We start from the raw sequence: 20,898 nt of genomic DNA on the forward strand, positions 1-20,898 counted from the left end.
CCCGCGACGTGCGAGGGTAGGGGCCCATGACATCGAGGGCTACTGTGTGGAATGGTTCCTCCGGTCGCCTGGGGCGCTGTTGCTCAATCCCATCGGCCCGGCGGGCCTTGCGCTGCTGGCAGAGCTGGCAGTTGCGCACGTATTCCCGGACATCCCGTGCTATGCCCGGCCAATGGAACAGCTTCCTGATCTCCCGTTGGGTCTGATCTGCTCCCGGGTGGCCTGCTAGGTCATGGTTGTGGAAATACTGCAGCACCAGCTGTCGTGCAGTGGGGGGTACATGGGTCTGCCAGGTGTCCATGTCACCCGGCACCCTGCTCTGCAGGACCCCGTCCAGGTTGCGCTGGTGTGGGAGGGCGCGTTCACCGCATGCTGCCAGGTTGCGCTGCGTGTCTGGGTCATCCTGCTGGGCCAGTTTAACGTGATCTACCAGAGTGGCCAGGGTGGGCGATGCCTCTGCTTGGACCGTGGGATCCGCTCGTCCGATGACGTAGAGTGCCGCTGGAGGTGATGCTGCTAGACCGGTAGCTGGCTGGTGGGACGGTGGCATCAGGTCATCCCACCCTTGAGTGTCTTGGAAGATGGTATTGGGGTCTGGGTGACGGGACAGCTCATCTGCCAGCTGGTTCTCTCGCCCAGGGATGTGTTCGACATGAAATGTGAAGCCCTGGAGCATGAGTGCCCAGCGGGTGAACTTTGATTTTCGTCCCTGAGCGGAGTCCAGCCACCGCAGACACTGACTATCCGTGCGCAGGGTGAATGGTCTCCCCTCAAGCTGGTGCCGGTAGCGTTTGAGGGCCCACACCACCGCGAGACACTCCTGCTCATTCACGTGATAGCGTCGTTCTGCGGGGCCGAACTTGGCACTTGCATACTCTGCTACCAGCCGCTCCCCATCATCACCCACCTGGTAGAGAACCGCGCCCATACCGTCCTGGCTGGCATCCGTCTGGACAAAGATGGGCTTGTCTGGGGCCAGACGTGACAGGTTGTGGCACTCGCGGAACTGTTGCTTCACTAGGATGAGTGATTGGTCCGCTGCTTCTGTCCACCGGAACTTTGTTTTCGGGGAGAGAAGGTCCGTCATGGGTGCGGTGATTGTGGCAAAATTGGGAATGAATGAACGTAACCAGTTTAACAGCCCCATTAGCTTCTGGAGCTGCTTCCTGGTGCGGGGCGCCTGTTTACTGTCAATGAGGCTTAGCTGTTCGGGGATGGGGCGGTAGCCCTCGGCGCTGACGATGTGCCCCAAGAACTCTAGCTCACGGGCGCCGATGTAACACTTGTGTGGCGCGCATGTGAGTCCGTGTGTGGCGAGCCGTTCGAGGACCAGCGAGAGATGGTGGGCATGGTCCTCCCACGTCCGTGACCAGATGATCACGTCATCCAGGTACGCGGTGGCAAACTCGCCAATGTACCCGTCCAGGACGCGGACCATCATGGTCTGGAATGTCGCGGGGGCGTCCTGCAGCCCGAACGGCATCGCGCAGAACTGAAAGCGCCGCCCATCGGGCGCCGTGAACGCGGTCTTGGGGCGATCCTTGGGGCTTACTGGGACTTGCCAGTACCCCGACTTCAGGTCAAGTGTCGAAAAGATGCGGGCGTCTCCTAACCTCGTGAGGGCCTCTGAGATGTTGATGAGGGGTGGTGGTGCGGGGATGGTGAGGTTATTGATTGGCTTGAAATTAACACAGAATCTAAGTGAGCCGTCTTTTTTGTCTGCCATTACGATCCTACAGTTGTATGGGGACTCGCTAGGCTCTATGACGCCATCGCACAACATCTCTGCTATTTGCTCCCTGATGGCAAGTAGTTCGCGGGGCCCAAACCCGAATGGTTTCTCGTAAGGCGGAATGTGAGGGATGGTGGGGATGCAATGCTCTGTGACATTGGTTCGGCGTAGTTGGTCTGCTGCGGAGAACACCTGGGGCTGCTGCTCCAGGACTGTCTCTAACGATCTGTGGTACTCAGGGGGAACATTGTGGCGGAGATCAGCTAGGCGGGGGGGTTCGGCCCGGGAAGGGGGTGGGGTGTGCCTCAGCCCATATACAGTTCGGCGGCCCCTGGTCCCCACATGTATCCTCCCTGCGCGGACCTCAACAGTGGCGTCCTCTTGCACCAGCCAGGGTAGCCCCAGGATGAGGTTATCGTGAAGGTCCTGTACAACCAGGGCACTGGTGCAGCTCACAATGTCTCTAATGCCAATCCTTACCTGGGCACGCCCAGTCGTTAGCGTGCTAGTCCCAGTAGTGGCCAGCTGGATGGTGTTGACCTCCGGCACAAGGTCCCCCTCAGGAATGAGGTGGGCCGCGACATAAGTGTGTGTGGCTGCGGTGTCCACTAGCGCGGCTATGGACTGCCCATTCAGCTCCACTGGGATCCGGATCAGCTCCGCGGCATCTGGCCCCATTCGGCCCAGGCGGGTTTTGGACCGACTTGGCCCTGCAGCTGCGGGCGGGGGCGGCGCCGATGCCTGGTGGGCGGCGTCGCTCGCCGACGACCTGGGGCGGGCTCCGAACGGATGAGGCGGGCCGTCCCCAGTGGTCCCTGATGGACAGGGCGGTGCTTCGTCGGGCCCTGCAGCTGCGGGCGGGGGCGGCGCCGATGCCTGGTGGGCGGCGTCGCTCGTCGGCGACCTGGGGCGGGCCCCGAACGGATGAGGCGGGCCGTCCCCAGTGGTCCCTGATGGACAAGGCGGTGCTTCGTCGGGCCCTGCAGCTGCGGGCGGGGGCGGCGCCGATGCCTGGTGGGCGGCGTCGCTCGCCGGCGACCTGGGGCGGGCCCCGAACGGATGAGGCGGGCCGTCCCCAGTGGTCCCTGATGGACAGGGCGGTGCTTCGTCGGGCCCTGCAGCTGCGGGCGGGGGCGGCGCCGATGCCTGGTGGGCGGCGTCGCTCGCCGACGACCTGGAGCGGGCCCCGAACGGATGAGGCGAGCCAACCCCACTAGTGCTAGGGGGATGAGACGGCGGCTGGACGACTGCTGCAGACGCGGGCGTGGGTGACGCCGACGCCGGATTAGCGGCGTCGCTTCTTGGAGGGAGGCGTTGCTCCCTGATGTCCTGGAACATGGTGCGCTTGGGTGGGGCGTCATCGCGACCTGGTGGCCGTGGTGGCGCACTCGTGTGCGGGGCTGGACGAAGGGTAGGGGGGCGGTGGCCAGCGATGTCACTGCTCCCTAGACGGAGTTTCCCGGAGGTACGGCCTCCCCCCCTCGCGCCTGCCAGATAGCCTCGCGTGTCGGACACACATTGTGCCAGTGGTTTTCCGCCGTGGGGCAGTAGCGACAGCGAGGCGGGCGACTGTCTTGGGCACCCTGTGGTCCGCCGCGGCGCTCCTCGCGGCGCGGTTGTTGCGCGGCCCGGCTGGGCGGGCTGGTTTGTGACGCTCCCCCCCCTCCCCCGGGGCGGAGTGTAAGGCCGGTAGTTATCTCTCGGAGGCGGCTGTTCTACGTACGGAACGACTGCTTGCGCGTCCTCTGGTTGCACCGCCTCCTGAGTTTGCGGAGTTGGGCGCGGCGTCGCGATGTTTTTGGTACGTCGGTGCGCCATCAGATCGTATTCTATGTCCCTGGCTCGGGCGAGGAAGTTTTCTAGTCCGTGCGAAACTACCCCGCGCAAGAATGGGCGTAGTTCGGGAGACACCAACTCTACGATGAAAGGGAGCACGTCGTCGGCGCGGCCCCCGAGTGAAAGGCGGCGGTAAAGCCGGAGTTTGCCATAAACGCCTCCACGCTCTCCCCACTCTCTTGCGCGCGGCTGAACAGTTCACTGCGGCATTTGTTCTGGGTGCGCGCGTCGTTGAACCGAGCCTCCAACCGGCGTGAGAAGTCATCCCAGCCCACATCGTATCCCCCCGCCTGAGACCACCAAGTGCGCGCTTCCCCTCGCAGCTGTCCGCTGACCCGCTCCGTCCAGTCTTCGGGCGCTGTGTGGTGCCGGGTTAGTTTCTCTTCACAGGCACTTAGGAATAAACGCGGGTCGTCGTGGGCGTGGCCCGTAAATTCTGGGAGAGTGACAGGTCCGCTAGGGGGGCGGTGCACTAAGGCCAGGGAGCCACTCTGTCGCCTACGTGCGCGTCCTTCGCACTCGACACATAGGTAAAGTCCGTCGCGGAAGTTTACAAACTCGAGTGCGTCAGCGCATGCGCGGTGCCTGATAGTCCCACACTGTTGACAATGTGCTACTTCGTCATGGCGGCCCGGACACCTGTTCGCGGCACACAGAGGGCCTGTCGGGGCTCGGAGATTGCTCTCTGCCCTTAAGTGCGGAAACTGACATGTGCAGCACTTATGAGGGTACTCACCAGCGCAGCTGTTGTTGGTGTATGGTTTTCCGCAGCGGTCGCAGGGCTCCTCCATGGCGATGGTTACGTCAGCTCCCGCGTACATGGCGTGGTTCGCGGCTGTCAGACCCGGACGACGGGTCGCGGCGTCGGTGGCGGGCGCGGACAGATCCGGGAGGGCGCTCCCTTCGCTATCGTCCGAGCGGTCTTGTCCGCACGTCCTCGCCCCGCGGATGTTTGCGCGGTCGCGGTCGGTGGTGAAATGTGTTACCTCGGTGATCCTCGGGCGTTCTCGCGCGCGCTCGGCGCGCGGGTGGAGGGGTGGTGTCCTGGAGGCTGCGCGCTGCTGGGGTGGGGGGTGCTGTGACCTTATTTCTCCAGCGGGTCCCGTTTCCCGGCGCCTGTCTGTCTAGTGATGCGCGCCTGAAGTCCTTTGTCCCTACCCTGCGAGTTATGCCGTTTTCGCCTGCGTTTTTCACTGGTTTGCGCTGTACGTCTCTGGCAAGCTACATTTTTTTTTCTGATTTGCCTAAAATTTGGTAGCCACACTAGCTGGGCGCCATTTGTCGCCCTACCGGTCCCTGCTACGATTTTGCCGCTGCTGAGGGCGCCAACTAGCCTAAGTTTAGACCCTGTGGGCCAGTTCACAGGTAGAGCGGAGATCCTCGGGGTTGTGACGTCGCCACGTGGCTGGCAGGGAGCTGGATCGGTAGAGGTGGTGGTCCGGTGAGGGTAGAGCTGCTCAGTTCCCGGCGGAACTGTTCACTTGCGGGCGCGACACACAACTTGCCTGGTCCAGGTCTGAAGCTCGACTGCCTGCATTCCGCATCGCTGCGCGTCACCCGGAGCCCGCTTCCCGCAAAAACGTCCCAAGCGCAGCAGGACTCCTCACGCCGCGAACTACCCCCCCCCCCCACCCTAGTGAGGCGACGAGGGAACATAACGACCTGTGCGAGCGAAGGGAGCACTTGGAACGACGTCAACACTAAGATCATGAATTACATTTGCAAATACACTGACAGACAATTCTTAAGTCTCCAACAATTGAACATACAAATGAGAAAAATTAATGTGTAGCTTCAGGTAGAATACTAAGTCATTCACATGTATGTCATTGCAGGTTTAGGTGCATGTAATTGCTACAATTGGTTACATAATTAGTCCAGCATTGTTTTGTGTTCATTGTTGTTATCAATACTAGTACAAAACCTCAATATTCTTGTGTTGCTTGCGAAATGGAAACAGGGTCATCGACAACACGTAACATGTACCGCCAAAAAGGGAGCCAGGTTTCTAATTTATTATATTTGTGAGTGTACCCTTATAATTTAATAAAAAATATGAAACCTTCCGTTTGTATTTCTAAACAGCCATAACCTCCCTAAAAATATATATGAGTTAAGGAACACCCAACTCGACATTATCTACGGTCCCTCAAAAATATGAGTTTCGGAACACCCCTCTCGACATTATCTATGGTCCCTCAAAAATATGACATTAACCATAGATTGAATAGTATGGGTAATTATTCATTGACAATTAACTTAGTACATACATAATAACTACATACCTCCTAAATGGCTGATGTAGCCATTCAACTTCACTCTCATTTCATCCACTGCTGGGTCATGCCTCGCTGCTGGGATGGGTGGAACCTTCATGACCACGATGCTGCAGTTTAATATCCTCCTGAACTTAAACTTCAGTATGTGCCATTTTGGGCATCTCTGTGTGGAAAATACATATAAAAATATAGCCTACATATGTATGAACACAGAACAGACTACACGTCATTACGGCTTTACAATAAATATGAAAATCTACCTTTTTAAAATTATTTTCTTCCTATTCGTAAGTTCAAAAAACACCAGAAGATCATTAGTTCCGACCATCACCAGGAATTTCTTTCCCATTATTGTGGACCTATTCTTGGTGATGGTCCGTGCATTTTTTTCTGGGTCGCTGCCGGAGATGCAGTAACCCAGTTTATTGTGGCCCGCTGAAGTATTAAACAAATAAGCAGACATTTAATAAACCACAATATATATTAGCCTAAACAAGGAATGAAATAACACTGTCATTTTTCATCAGGTTTTAATTATTTTACCTTCTTTGTATACATGAAGTTTCCTTCCTGTGGCAGCCTGATGAATGTGTTGGCCCAGACGCACCATCATGCTGTTTCCAAACAGTATGTAGCCTTTGAACTCCTGCAAATGTGATATTCACTATGCTGAGTATGATTCATATGCTAAATGATATTCATTTACAGTTTTCAAATTACCTTTGCTTTCTTTATACAATAATTATTGTGACAATTACTATCATACAACAAGTAAATTGGTGTGTGGTTTTACTTCATATTTCTAACTGCAGGACTACGTTTGTTTCCTAAGAATGAGGTTATAAGTTGCAGTTAATTTTTTAGTTAATATCTCATATTGGCAACCGTTTCAATGCGTTCCAACAAAATTCGTGGGTGCGCGGGAAAAAGGGGATATGTCAAAATTACTTAAATTAACATATTAAACATTTAAAGTTCTTCCAAGTATGCAAGATCAGTAATTAATCATTCCAAAAGTTCAGTGCCATAGAATAACACACAAGGGTGCTAGACTTAACCCATTTGGACCCATTTGTAGAGCTTGCTCCCCTTTATTTCATACCATAAAAACAATTTTTGCCAATATTTGACTTATCCCCTTATTCCCGTGCACCCGCGAATTACATTGATTCATTCCATTGTCTGTCGGCAGAAATAACGTCACTCATTATTGGTACATTTGTTCAATTGTTAAAAGTGTAAATTTTACAAGGAGACACTGCAAATTTAAAATCCTTTACTTTAATTTATTCATATTAATAAACTTAGAAATTTACTGAAACGGTTTTCTTTAAATATGACCTGCAGTACTAGTAGAAAATTCAAGGCTTAAACTTAAACTATTTTAACTACTGTAGATAACTTGCAGCAAGTGTTTTACCTGTTTGAAAGTTGATGTTAATTTCATTCATAGGTAGGCTATTTAATATCCTGCTGCTTTTCCCACAGCATAATTAATATACATACTTCAATTACAATTTAATATCATTATATTCACATAATTAGTTTAATATGAGGTTCCAAATAATACTTCAACCAAACCATTGCAATATTTTTCGTACAAATGTTTTTAAAAAAATTCCAACTTTCTATCATGTAAGTATCGGCTTCACTTCATTGCAACGTAGATGTTGTGGATTATGTAACGTGTAAAAAGTACTTGGGAAAACTAGCTCTGCTAGACTTCTTATTCTTTGTCAAGTGTCAAAAAATCAAGTCTGTGACCCCTTAAAATAAAAACCATAGGATGTGGTCTCGAAGCTGATACACTGGACAAATCAATAAAAAAGTACAGTCTATTTGCCCCTATGCCCCTTACCACCCTTTTCACTTTTTGGGTCATTATTATCAAATTATTGTATTGTCATCGGGGGTACATATACTTTGAAGTTTGAAGTCAATACGACAATAATTACAAGTAGGTTACATTCTACTTGCAATATTTGATTACATAGTTAGTAACAAGTGAAGCTAATAAAAGCGTGATAGTAAATTTGAATAGCAAAATTGTTGTAACTAACATACAAATTAAATAAATGAAAGTTATATTATGTCAACCAGTATTAAAAATCAATCACTAATTAAATTATAATTTAACACTACAGTTGTTATTTGCATGCAGTATATTTTCATACTGTCGATTTTTGTTGCATTATGCTTTCGGATCGTACAAATTTCTTATAATCATTTATTGAATAACCTAATTCAAATTGTGATAAACGAATTTCATACACACATTTGATTTTGACAATTTCAGCCTTCGATATATGAGTTCTGGAAAAATGAAAATAATGTATATAATTACTTAAAAATTGATCATGTTATACTGCAAGGATTACAACGAATTTTTTTTTAATATGTATCTAATTGTCATGTAAAGTCATGGATATTCTTAACTGGGTACAACAAATTTCGGACGTTACATTTCCTGAAAATATAATTTATATAAAATAAAATTAATAAACCTCAATGGATGCTGCCTACATACATTGCCAATTTTTATAACTCACCATGCTGCAGCTATACTCTCTCGATGGCTTCTCTCAACAGAAGTGGTAGAACACCCAGGTGTCGTCATTAATTTATCTGGCAGGCCTCCCTCCCAAATAGCATTATCACGTTAGGCTCTTGAGTCACTGGTATTGTGGACAAAGAAATGTGTGTGTGAAAGAGCGGATGTGAGCGTAGAATAGTCTTGGATGACACGTGTCATATTATTTATTTATTTATTTGTAATTGTAACATACCAACTAACAGGACAAAGCCTTTAATGGTAGGCACACAATTAGACACAAATACACTCACAATAATAAACATAATAGAAAAACACAAAGCATTACAATATAATACAATATAAAAACAAAAAACATAACAAAGACAGTAAAACAAAATTCAAATGTTACAATTTAGACAACACAGAACTAAAACACACATGATCATTAAGAACTAAGGAAAATAATTAAAGTCTTTATCAAATTTATTAAAGTTGATTATTAGCCTAAAAATAAGATCATTGTTTCTGTTAACTGTACATATAGTGGAAGTTAAACGACTATTAAAAGGAGGTACTCTTAAACCGGTGTTGTCAAGTATATAATTACAGTTCAATTTGTTAGTATAACAGTTTTGAATGAAAATAGAGTCAAGTAATTCTCTTCGACTTGAGAGAGATATCTTATTGGGTAGAGGAAGATGTTTTTGATTAATATTTATTAATTTATTCTGTATGTTTTCGATTTTCATATTATCGCACATATTGATGTTGTTCCAAATTACTGAGCAGTATTCTAGTTTTGACCTAATTAAAATGCTAAATAAAGAGAGAGGATAGAATCAGTTTTTGTAGCATAACATGTGACATATTTAATTAAAGCTAATGTTCTTCGGGAACTAGAAATAAAATGTGAACCAGGTGGGGCACGAGTCACCCACCTGACTGCCTCAAAAGTCAAAAGACACAATTATATGTATATAAAAAAAAGAGAACAAGTAAATAAATAAATAGTGCAGAAATCCATTTGTATAATGTGAACAACATTAATTAATACATTTTTTAACTTGTTACATTTGTTAATACTGAAATTGCACATTCATCATACATCATTAAAGGTTACCACTATAAGAGTATTGATATACATAACATTAATACAAACAGGTATAACAGGTCGTAAACTCAAAAACAATTTAAAACGAGATGGCAAATCAAAAAGGGCAGAAGACCTGAATCATGCAGCCAACGAGTGGCATAGCATTAATAATTAATCACGGCAGGCTCGGCCGCAGGGCGAACAGCGCGTAGACAAGTGGTCATGACCAGTTAACACGAACATTAAACTCAAAAGCGATAACAAGGCCCGACAACAGGCGCCAGCGCCTGGAGTGGAAGAGACATAAGTAAATCTGAAATGGGCATGGCCGAGCACGCCTGCAAATACGCCTTACCAGATACAAGGGCGACGGGAACCAGGACCGCTGCCGGTTGACAGACGAGTGAAGCGGCCGGCTCACTAACGGTAAACAACTGGGCGGGCGAGGGGAAGAGAGGAGAGGGGGGAAGGGATGGTAAGGAAGGTTTAGAAGGCCGGAACAATCTGGAAGGTCGGTGGAGGAGAAGGAGGGAGAGAAAGGAAGAAAGGGGGGAACGAGGCAAGAATGGGCAGGAAGAAGGGGGGGGGGAGTCAAGGAAGGGAGGAGAGGTAAGAACGGACTAGAAGAATCTGACCATTCTTAAAATGTTCAACATGTTGGTGAAAGAACAATTTAGAATCTAGAATGATGCCTAAATCTTTGAGAGAAGAGGATTTCTGAATAATTAAGGTGTTGCCTAATTTATAATCATATTTGATAGGAAGGTATTTTCTAGTAAAGGATAATATTTTTGTTTTGCTTTTGTTGAGGGTCACAAGATTTGCTTTACACCAGTTATTAATTTCATTAATGTCATTTTGTAATAATAAACAGTCATTAAAAGAGAAAATTTTTCTTCTTATTTTTAGATCATCTGTGAATAGATTGCCAGAAGAATGATTCAGAATTTGAGTAATGTCATCATTAAATATGTCAAAAAGTAAAAGAGACAAGGTACCACCTTGAGGAACTCCAGAACTAGCTATAAAATTTGAAGAATTGGAGTTGTTGATAGATACAAAAAAAGTTTGATTTTTAAGGTAGCTAGAAAACCAATTAACATAATTGTCACTAAGATCGAAATTATGTAACTTGCCTAATAGTAATGAATGGTTTACAGTATCGAAAGCTTTAGCAAGATCAAAGTAGCAGGCATCAACCTGACGCCTGCTAATGACTTCATTAAAAATAGGACTGAGGAAAGTAATTAGATTGGTGGCTGTGGTCATTCCTGATATAAAGCCATGTTGATTATTAGTTAAACTATTTTTTAGTTGGAAATTAGTGATTTTAAAAACTATTTTTTCAAAAATTTTAGAGAGACCATTTAATAGTGATATTGGTCTATAGTTAACCACATTTAATTTGCTTCCGTTTTTATGAATTGGAATGACTTTTGCAATTTTCCATTTATTAGGAAAAACTTGGGTTCTTAAACTAGTATTAAATAAATGTTTTAATAGGGGTACTAATAAATGTGAACAGCCTTTCAGAATAAAATTGGGAATCCCATCGGGTCCTGTAGACATTGAGGGTTTTAGAGCCCTTATGCCCCAAAGCACAAGGCTGTCAGAAACAGAGGGAACAGATATTGTATCAAGGAATGAATTTAAGGTGGGAACTTAAAATTGACATTTGAGGACACATAAACACTTGAAAAGTATTCAGAAAATACATTAGTCAACACCGCTGGATCACTAGATACGACATCATTAACTTTTAACGAATGCTGTTCACGATAACCGTTTTTTATTAATTTGACATAGCACCAAAACTTCTTAGGGTTGTTCTTGATATTATTGTTAGTGGTTCTGGTCCAATTAATTTTATCACGTTTGATAAGATCTTTGGTTTGTTTTCGAAAGAATGAAAATTTAGTATAATCGTACATATTTTTGTTTCAGCACCAAAACTTCTTAGGGTTGTTCTTGATTTTATTGTTAGTGGTTCTGGTCCAATTTATTTTATCACGCTTGATAATATTTTTGGTTTGTTTTCGAAAGAATGAAAATTTAGTATAATAGTACATAAATTTGTTTCTTATTTAAAGTTTGTAAAAATGTTTCTTGGATTTTAAAGCTTAAATTAAGACTTTTGAAAACCAAACAAGGTATTTAGATGGTTTGCTAATGAACACTGGGATGAATTCATTAATATTGTGTCATATACAAGTAGTTAATTGATCAACAAGATAGTTAACATCAGTAGATTCATAGAAATTTGTCCAATCATAGTTTTTAACAGCATTGTAAAGACCAAGATAGTCACCATTTATATAGAACCTAGAGACTCTAGTAGAACTGACCACATAAGGAATGCTGTCGGATATTATTTTTATAATTAAGGCAGGGTGATATGGGTCTTCAGTGACGAGTGCTTCATCCGCATGAGATACTGAACATTGCGAGATCTTCGTAAAACAAAGATCTAAGAGGTTTTGGGATGATGGGATACTGAGATAGACCAAGACAAGATATCAAGTTAAAACGGGTTATTCCGTTTTAAACGGCCGCGCCGCTGTGACGTCAGGTGGGCTCAAGTGACACGGTGGTTGGTAGTCGCGCATGCGCAAGGTGATGGCAGCGCCACTAGCGGCGAGGACTGTTAAGGTGGGAGAGGAGAGACGGCGTGGTCAGGCGGTAGACGTTGCGCGACGTGCTGGAAGTCTCGGCGAGCACGCAGTGAAGTGCTAAGTGACTTGGAGGGGACAGCAATCGAGGGTCCCTCGGGCAGCAGAAACGTAACCGTTCGACAAGGAAGCCTGCAAAGGGGTGATCGGCTCTTCAGTGACCCGGCTATGAATATTATAGCAGTACGAGTTGCTGCCGATTGGGCTGCGCTGGCGCCATCCATCCATGGTGGTGGTCCGATTGGGGTGACCAGGATGACGTCTCCATCGGCCGCAACGCTTCGCAGGAAAACTAAACGGACGCGTCGGACAATAAGGTGGGAGAAAACTATGTAATAAACATTTAGGACGGATCATTTCCCAGAGGCTTTTCAAAAGAGTAAAATATTGTTAACTTGTTGTACCAGTGTAATAGCGTACTATCAGTTCCATCAACGTAACTATAATAAAATTCTGGAGGATAAAAAAAATTATTATTTTTTTATTAAGTCGTTATGTTCATCTAGAGGGCTTAAAGTTTATAAGATATTGTGCTTAAGTCTTGATGTGCGTGTGCACGATGTTGGTAGTTAGATTATTGGTCCAATCAACACCAAGTACCACTAACTCATCTTAATAAGCAGCCAGTTTATCTTCTAAAGTCTCAAAATAAGATGAATAAATAATTGGAGATGTTTGGGGTGGTAAATATATGTAAAGGATTTATTCTGAGTCACTTTAACTTTTAACCAAACAGATTCAATTCCGGGGTAGTCCAGGTTAAAAATAGACTGAATAGAAGTGAATTTAAACTTATTGACTGCTATCAAAATACCGCCACCACGATCTTTAGAAGTCAGAAAGGCGTCTATCATTTCTGTAGATTAAGTATTGATCCGTGAAGTAGTGGGAATTAATGCTAAGATCGTTGAACCAAGTCTCAGACAGATAAAATCATAATTAGAGAAAATAATGTTTTCACAGAATTCTTTTGATTTAGTTCTTAGACCACGGACGTTTTGATAAAAAAATTTCCAATTCCTAGTTCAGCCAGACATTCGCGTTCAAAGTCACATGAGATGTGTAATGGTATATTTTATTTGATTTCTTTGAGGTTTGAGGTTTCGAATTGAATACTTGAAATAATTCACGCACTGATTGTGATATGATATTCCCTGAACTTGATTTTAGGCTGTCCGTTGCCGCCGTTTCCTCATATGCTCGGCCGAGAGTTTGTGACTGCGATACCAGGAACTATTATGATCCCATAACTCGCTATGTGTTTGCCAATATAAATATTGCGACCCTGTTACTTTATTCGAATCCTTGTAAACGACGGCGGGGCGCGAAGTGTGAGATTTTAAGATTTAAGGTGTCTGACGGTCTAGAAAGTTAGTAAAAATAGCTGTCGCATGTTGCTTGGCTATATTTTTTATAGTGAAGATGTCAGGCTGGGGGAGGTCACTTTTCCCCCTCAGTTAAGTGGCTAACTAGTGCATGTAAGTGTCGTGTATGTCTGTATTTACAGGCGTGTAGAGTAGCACAAAAGTGCCCTAATGAAACTCATTGTTTGAGTGTAGTGTAAAGCTCCAAGGCCGCTCGCGACAGTCTGGCTTGCGACACGATATATCTTCCCTCAGACATATCAAGCCTAGACCCGGTCAGTCGCACTCGAAGCCATATAATCGTATAGGTGTTGTTCGGTGCGGGAGAGAGCACATAGTATTAGTAAACACTCCTATGATGCCCGTAATTTTATTTAAAATAAAGACATGGGGAAAAAAACCAGCATGGTGGCCACTCGAACTCAAAAGAAAGAGGAATAGGTACCGGGCAATCACTCGAACATATTTTGTTTATTGAAGGACTTCAGAAAATAATTTTTGTACATTTTGTTTTTGACCGAATCTGGAACTTATGATTTCGTACGTAGTCATTTGAAGTTGTACCTCAGAATCTTATGTTTAAGTTACTGCTCGTAATGTTATTGTCCAATAGTTTTTTTTTTACATAAATTAAGTCTAACCCACATAATGACCAATTTATGTTCCACCCATGTGTATAAACGTGGACTTAAAATTCTATTTGCAGAAGAGAAGAACAAATTTTATACATAATGAAATGATACCTATAATGCTAACAGAAAATCAGCCAACGCAGTAGCCGACCGAAATAAGCTCGTCGGGAAAGATAAAACATGTTGCTGCACATTTAACCAAATACTGAAAATATATGAATATCGCAGCTGTTTATTTTTCAAAACAGATTATGTGTGTAGGTGAATTATCTTGCAAAAAATATTAACAAAATTTGTGTTAGTATGTAAAAACAAATACAAAGCAATTTTAAAATAGAGACTGGGTTTTTCCTTTGGAGCTCGGGTTACAATCAAGAGATTTCGGGTTTGATTAAATTATTTTATAACTTATATTTTTACAGCATTAAATTATTTGCAAATCAAATTAAGTTAATTTACAGCATTAATTGTAGTAATTTCATTGTAATTGGCAAAATTATACCGATTCACATATTTTAGACATGTTAATTGATACCTAAATTATTATTGCACTATGTTGAGAAGTTACAATTATTTTGACCATGTCAGACTAAGAAACACGCATAGTTTATAATAGTAGTAGTCTCCATAATAAAAGTAAATGTGAAGTAAAAGAAAACTAGCGTCTGCATTTCGGCTAACAGGTGTAGATTTTTTACGAAGATTACATTTGTTCTTTTATAATTTTTGGACATTCATTTCGTAATAAATGTAGGTTTTTTCATAAGAGAATAAACTGTGTTTAAATTACTAGTATACATTTATTTTAATTAATTTAGAAATTAATAAAAGTACTTCCTAATAGATATAAAACAGTCAAACCAAATGACTGAGCTATGTATTGAATTTTATAAACATAATTAAAATATATTAATGCATATTTGCTTGAAGCACAATTTTAATACTCCACTTTCTTTTAAAGTGACGAGGTTTCAGCAGGTTCTGTCACCACGCTAAGACTCAAGATATACTTTAGGAGGAGAATATAAATTATAAATAGAGAAATGCACTATTTTGTACGTATTTTACAACTTATTAATATCCAGTAGGTAATTAACAGTAACTAGAGGAGTGGCAACAAGCCAGTTCTGGCTCAATGTAAACATTGCTCACGCAATGTTGACGCCTTGGAAAGACGTCAACATTACGTAAACATTGTTATGTAAACTCCGCGCCAGTACTCCCTGGGGGCCGCCATCTTGTCGGTCCGTAACCCTAACAACAAAACAGCGTCTGCTGGAGGCCGCCATCTTAGTTCTACCTTTGGTTACCAGAGCGCACCACCGTCGCTTCGAAGGCAGGAGTTGTATACAAAAAAAACCTGGACGGCTGGGATTCGATTCGTGGGACGCAACGAAATCGAGGTTAGAAAGCAGACACCTTACCAACTTATTTTCCTTTTTTGATTTTTTAAAAGATGGTTGGCACAAGGCAAGTCTTGATAGTCACCAGTGTGCCAATCATCTCCCCCCCTTAACGTTGTATTGTTATGTCACCTCGAGTCATTGTGAAATTGTAGTTGTGAATGTTGGTGTATTAAGAGAACACAAATTACATCCTTGTCGTACCCGGGATTCGAACCCAGAGGCCCCGTTCCGCAGCCCACTGCGTTATCGACTGCGCCACATTTGCCAACTTTCCAACCAGACCACGAGACCAGTTGAAGAGTAGAGAATTAAATAAGGAATATATGCTTACATTCTCAAAAGATGCCATACTAAATCTCAAAATATAAAGTATGCTTAAAGCAAACACCGCCAACCTCCTCCACCCAGAGTATGCTTAAAGCAAACACCGACAACCCCCACCACCCAGAGTATGCTTAAAATAAACGCTGTCATACTAAATCAAAACCCCCAACCCGAGTATGTTTAAAACAAATGCCGCCATACTGCTATGTCTAAATACAGCTCCCAGGGAACAACATAACCTCAGAAACCTCGCACAGAGAGTGACATCTAGGTGTTGTCCGCTGAGACTCCACGCATGCAATGCGCAATTATAATTCCCACATCATATTATATATAAAAAAGCATAACAATGTCTGTAATATAAAAAAAAATAATAAAAGGTAATGGTCAAAGACTATTAAATATTCTCTTCCACTACGTCAAGTAAAATAAACAAAAATATAAATTTAAATAAGCGTTGTACAAACGCCGTGTAGGGAACAGAGCTGGAAGCTTGCCCATATAGTAAGAACAAATAGCACTGGCTCTCTGCCAGTGTGTCAAGTAAAATAAGCATAAATATAAATTTAAATAAATGTTATACAAATGCTGTGTAGGGAAGGGAGCTGGAAGCCTGCTCGCGCACCGCGAGCAGCGCCGCGTATGTGGAACTTGTTTACCTGCTGGGTGACAGTGAAAGTGTTTACTGCAGCACGCACAAGGTCAGGTTATCGCATACCACAGTCGCTGTGTACAGTAAATGAGCAAGCATAAGAACATACAGAGTTGGAAAAAGAAATAATGTAGACAACACAAGGGTAAAAAAAAAATTTTGGTTTTTTATTTATTCTTTTGGTATATAATACCTACGTTGTTCATTCGTGGTTGGTGGACGACCCCAGGGACACGCCCCCAAAGGCCCTGCCGACACCGACACCTCAGCCATCGCAAGGTTGGGCCATCGCTGCGGATGACCCCAGGGACATGTCCCAGAAGGCCCCGCCAACACCTGAGCTCCCTCGGCCGCAGCGATCGCAAGGTTGGGCCATCGCTGCGGACGACCCCACGGACACGTCCCCGAAGGCCCCGCCAACACCTCAGATCCCTCGGCCGCAGCGAGCGCAAGGTTAGGCTATTGCATACCACAATCGCTGCATACAGTAAATGAGCAAGCATAAGAATATACAGAGTTGGAAAAAGAAATAATGTAGACAACACGAGGGTAAAAAAAAAGTTTGTTTTTATTATTTATTTTTTTGGTATATTATACCCACGTTGTTCATCCGTGGTTGGCGGACGACCCCAGGGACACGTCCTCGAAGGCCCCGCCAACACCACAGCTCCCGCGGGTGGTCCCGCGATATACGGTGGATGTGGGGGTCCCCTCAACAACCTCCGTGAAGAAGAGCACAGCTATCTCTGGCGGTATAATTTCTTCTGAACCTTTGGTTGTGGACACCTCCATCTTGTTGTGGGGAGACCTGCAGAACAATACATAGTTCAAACATACGCAGTCGCTACAGCATAAAACAGATAACCTAACCTGAATTTAAAATACGTTATCATTTGTAAAAGAGAATATAAAATATGTTAACGTTTGTAAAAGAGAATATAAATTACATTAAGACCATTCTACCTTTAAAAGAGAAAATAAAACACGCTAACGTTTGTAAAAAGAGAAAATAAATATATGTAAAATGCACAAAAATTAAATTACGTAAATGTTTGTAAAAGAGAAAAGAAATTAATGTAAAATGCATGAAAATTAAATTATGTAAACGTTTGTGAAAGAAAATAAATTACGTTAACATTTGTAAAAGAAAAAAATAAAGTACATTAACTTTTGTAAAAGAGAATTTAATTACATAAACGTTTTTTTAAAGAGAAAATAAATTACGTTAACATTTTTAAAAGAGAAAATAAATATATGTAAAAATACATGAAAATAAAAATACGTTATACCATAGTTAGCATCTGTAAAAGAGAAAATACATTAACTTTTGTAAAAGTAATCCACCCTGAACAAATATACAATGACATACCAATAGGTTATTCTCCACGTGGAATGGTGCGGGTTGCAACTCGACCGAGGGGGTTGGGAGGTTCAGAGCGAGCTAGGCAACCCCCTCGGGAACTAGTCTGGGATGACAACATGCAGAAGCATAGCTGAACGTAACATAAGGGAATGGTAAATCATGGTCCGGGGAAAGGAGTAGGTCTTTATGTCCCCAAGGTAGAGTGCTGACACCATCTTCAGAAAGCCAACGCTTATCTCCTGAAGACAATGCTACCTTGGTCACACGCTCCGTAAACACAGTGTGGCCTCGCGATCGGAAATGGTATTGGGTCGGGAGAACCCATGAATTTCGCAGCAAGCAATCCAGGTATTGAGGAAACAGGAGTGAACGCAGTACCTTGGCCTTGATTCCTTTAGGCTTACGCGTAGAAGAGCCATCCTCCATCTTAAACGCATAAAGCTTTGGGCGAAGACCAACAAACTCCGTGATGATATTACCAGCGGCCTCATCCTTCACCACCCCTGTTACACCCTTGTTGACCAAGGGGAAGTGTTGCTCATTACCAGGCGCATAATTCGAAGTGTCAAAACGTGAAGCTAAATCGGGGCGAATCGAATTATAAATATTGTTACACACAACGTGGTAAATTAGAGTCCCTATCCGAGTACAAGAGATGCAGAGACTGGAGGGAATTTCTTTTGCATATAATTATAGTGGAAATCATATAGAACCAATTTTTATAAATCTAAAATGGCGACACCTGTGTACAATGGTCTATCAAAGGTAATCGACCCTTTCTTCAACTATGAGGACTAAATTCTCATAGATGATTTGCCGAGCCTTGAATGTCGGACGACCAATCAGCTCAGCCGCCCCATAAATAGAATCGTACCGTGAAGCAATGCGTATATCCTTATGCTTTCGTGTATTCTCTAAACTCTTCCCATACACACTGTTCGAAAGTAATTTAAAAAACGATTTCTCGAAGGGTTTTGCAGTCTGGGCACGACGCTCAGCATTAAAGGCTATGCAATCTCTCATCCAGGTCGTCTGCTCAAACCGCAACACGCTGTGAACATGGCCGATGACTGCCCCATACTGAATGTAGTGCCGCATTGTTTTAGCATGGACAACATATTTAGTAAGCGGCGCGAGAGTTAACAGTAATTTACTCATACGCCCATTTGACGGCATGCCATTCACAGGGGCCAGAGGCAGATCTGATAGGCGATCATGACAATCATCGGGAAAGTTTAAATCTACTTCCGTGAAATTTGATGTATCACCATCGATGTCAATGGTGTTGAAATCCCAACTCGTATACTCATCCCTGGGAACCCATTGTAAATCACCCACAGGAAGCTTATCCAACATTGTGTAAGCATACAGAGCGTTTACATCGAAATAGCAAATGTACGAAGATGGAAGGCTAGGGTCGTGACTGGACATGTAAACATTATTAGCTTTCGCGTGACGTCGACTTACATTGGTAATACCTCCACGAAAGGCAGACTCTAGGAAGAGTTATATGTCCGGGTCGGTTACAAGCTCAAGATGCACATCAGTTTTAATTAATAGTGCATCCCATGCTAGCGAGGGAGCAGTAATGTAATGAGCGGGATCAAGCGAATAATGTTGTAAACAAAGGAAACGAAATGACTCGAATATGTCGGCCAGCAAACAAGTATCCACCTTAAGGTAACTAAGTGTGTACTCTGTCAATGTGGCACAATGGAAGATGTCCCAAGCCTTTTGAGCGCGAGTATAGTCCATGCCACTCATTACGTTATGGAACGCTTCCTTAGGGGGTAGCGAGGCAGTCTGCAATTGTTCACTAGACTTAACAAAATTATAGGGAAACACACCTTTACGCGTAGCTAACTGAAATTGTGCGTTATCTGGAAACATTGAACGGGTGAGATTCAACTGATCCGGCATGAGAGTGCCAGCGAGAGTTTCCAGAGATGAATTTAAAAAGTTAAGTGAATCAATAAAGCTAAGATGCACAGTGCGCATGCCTCCTTGCACATTACCTGAGACAGGTATGTATTTAGTAATACATTTGTAACTCTCTAGAGTTACGCCTAGGACTTTGACCTCGTCGGGATTCTCCACAACAAAGGAGCCGTCCGGCTGTGCAATCCGCCGCAAAACTAAGTGCTTTATTAAAAAGTGGGCATCATAATTTTGCAAATTATGAAAAACCGCGACAAGCTGTTTCTTTTGCATCCTGAAAGTTAGGTTGCATTTCAAATGGTCATAACCACGTATTTCACCAGTCAAATGGCAGTGATCAAGCACTGTCCGCACAGCCAATAACTTCTTACAGATATGGCAATGTGTTTGACTCGCAAGCCTTGCAGAGATGGCTGGAGTCGGCGTCTTAACAGGAATGGTCTTTGAATAAATATCACATACCTACTTTGTCATTGAAAGTAATTCTGCGATCATTTCAGCAATACAATTAGCACCCTCGATTTGCACATACTTGGCCAAAGAGCTATCGTACCCACACACTAACAGAATGCTACATGCGTATGGTACATGCTCGTTTACCCGTGTGGTATTAGATGTCTCATCACCGGGTAAACAGGTGGATATCGGCTTAAGGTATGACTCGGTGTCACAGTACGCAATAAAGCCGAGGCGATCCTGTTTTGCAATGTTTGTAAATTGTAAATATTTGTTCTCCTCTGTAGGGAAACAGAAACGCACTGCTTGATGCTGGCTGCAGAGAACAGTGTGTGAAGTTAACATGTCTTCACTTGAAAAGTATTGAAGACAGCGCTCGCAAATCCATTTCTTATGAGCAGACTTTGACAGTTGGGAACATAATAATCTGGAGAGACTCCTAATTGTTACAAAGTGTAAGTGCTCTGTCGCGCCACTAGAACGAATTGATAAAATATTTACATGCCTCACTCTTCGCTCAGAGGATACGCGAAGAGCCTGGATACAGGATTCAGATTTGCCATTAAAACATTCATCAACAATATTCCCCTTACTGTCTACGCATGCATAAACATTAACGGA

The sequence above is a fragment of the Bacillus rossius genome, chromosome 11 (genome assembly GCF_032445375.1).
Source record: "Bacillus rossius redtenbacheri isolate Brsri chromosome 11, Brsri_v3, whole genome shotgun sequence".
Taxonomy (NCBI): domain Eukaryota; kingdom Metazoa; phylum Arthropoda; class Insecta; order Phasmatodea; family Bacillidae; genus Bacillus; species Bacillus rossius.